A 2,217-nucleotide genomic window follows, 5' to 3' on the forward strand; every position below is an offset into this window, starting at 1 on the left:
GCCAAGTCTGGCATGATGACCCAGGAACAGGCAAGGGCTCTCAGTATGCTGGATACCATCCATCCCCATCTGCCAGAAGTGCTAACAGAAGAGATGCCAGTAATGGCTTCCATGATCACCCTTGCCAATCATTTGATTGGGGGGGAGGGAAAGAAGGGAGGAGAAATCATAGCAGCTTAGAGCTCCCCAGCTCCAAGGGCTCTAGAGCTTATCTGGAACAATCCCTTCATTTACAGAGAAGGAAACCGAGGCATATGTGTATATATGTATGTATGTATGTATATATATATATCACAGAATCTCTGGAGGTTCCTCTCAGCTGGGACATTCGGGCTTCCAATTTTAACATTCCATGTTCAAAGTTTCCTTTTCATTTCAGAATTCTAAGGTCATTCCCAGATCTGACATTCTATGTTTTAGGGCCACTTTCGGCCCTGATATTCTATGTCTCTCCAAATCTGGCATTATTGAATTCTAAGGTCACTCCCAGTTTGGACGTTCTGTGTTCTAGGCTCCCTCTCAGCTCTAACCTTCTGTGTTCTAATCCTCTGTTCTGAGGCCCCTCCCAACTCTGACAGTCCACGTTCTCAGACCCCTTTCGTGTCTGACGTTCTGGGTTCTCCCACCCTCCCAGCTCTACCGTTTGAGGTGGGAAGGTCCCTCCCAGCTCTGACTCGCTGTACGAATCTATGAGCCTAAGATAGAGAGAAGAGGTCTCAGGTCATTTGGCAAGCGTCCAGTCTAGGCACATAGCAACTCTTTCATTGCTTTATCATTGAGCTCACCCATCCAAGCCTTCCAACACCTTGCCCCTAGTAAGAACAGTGTAAGCAAACAGGCTTTGTGGCTGTCTTGCCGAAGCCAGCCTGCACCAAGAGCTAGCCGGCTCAGTGGATGCAGAGAGGACAAGAGGGTCGGTAGACCAGCCAGCCTTCCCCGGTGATCGCTAGCCCACCAAGCTCAAGAGAAGGAAGTTCGGCATTTGGGGGAGGTGTTGGGGGCAGGCTAGTTTAATGAACCTGGGCTCAGAGGGACTTTAAATGGACCTCCAGAGAAACGAACCGGCCTGGGAGGCTGGGGAGAGAGACTGCATTCTTCTCTTCTTTCCTCTCCCAACCACAAGGGATGAAATTCAATGGCCTCCCCAGCTTCCAGCCTCTCATTCACAAAACGGAACAGCCTTTAAATTGGGGGCGCCCACACACTACTGAGTGATCTCTCCCCGGCCCCCAAGCCGCTTCCCTCTGTTTTTCCAGCCAGCTCTGCTTCCCTGCAGGGACTGGATTAAGTCAGGATGAGGACCCAGAGGTCGGGACAGATCATCATATTCGGGGGAGGTGGCTGCTACATTTAAGCCCCAAAGCCTCCTTTTTAAACCAATGCAGATGCTGGCATATTGGGCGGGGGGAGGGAGAAGCCCTTCTACCCCTTTACAGACAGAATTAGCAAGTAAACTTTAATAGGCAGCAGGAGGGGGGGAAGGACATTTTCTTTATTTTGCTTAAATCTGGGTTCGACTTCTACTTGAAACATGTTTTCCCCAGGACACTGACCTAGACTTTAATTGTTTGATGATAGGCATGTAAGGGGGAGGGGCGTGACTTGTTTATTGGAACAGCGCAGTTAAAAAAAAAAATCAACCTAGGCTAACAGTTTCAAGGCTCCCCTAAAGATGTATCCAAAGAAGCAGCCAATCAGCGCTTACACAGCTTTTTCAGCTCGACTCTTTTAAAGGGACAGAACCCATCGTGTTATATCACATTTAAAGAGAAACGCGCTCAAAAAAAAAGGAGCTTTGGAAATGGGGGAGCATCCCTCTTGGGCCCCCAACTTCAGTTTCTGATCTCGTAGATCCCCCATGGGTTGGATTTTAGGTGGCTTTCCCTTTTGAAGGGGTATCGGCTTCCTAGATGGCCGCCCCCATCCCCCAGTTTTCTATTGTGTACCTGGGTCACCCCCACAATGGCAAGGGCCCCCCTTCCCCCAATGTGGCCCAACTTAAGTTTCGCGGATGGCCCGTGCATGCTCGCCGGGAAGCCTTTGGTTCGGGGGCAGGGGTTCCAGCCCTCTTGCCCCGGCGACCCCCTCGCCTCCACTGGGGAGGGGGCGGGCAAGTCCCTGTTGCCCCGCGAGAAGCCCGGATCGGGCGGGGGTAGGGGGCAGGGGGTAGGTGGCCTCGAGGGAAAGGGTCCCCGCGGACCCAGGCCCTCCCCCCGA

This window comes from Petaurus breviceps, unplaced genomic scaffold (genome assembly GCF_028583685.1).
Source record: "Petaurus breviceps papuanus isolate PSGF00001 unplaced genomic scaffold, PetGlider_PUasm1.0 208, whole genome shotgun sequence".
Lineage (NCBI taxonomy): Eukaryota > Metazoa > Chordata > Mammalia > Diprotodontia > Petauridae > Petaurus > Petaurus breviceps.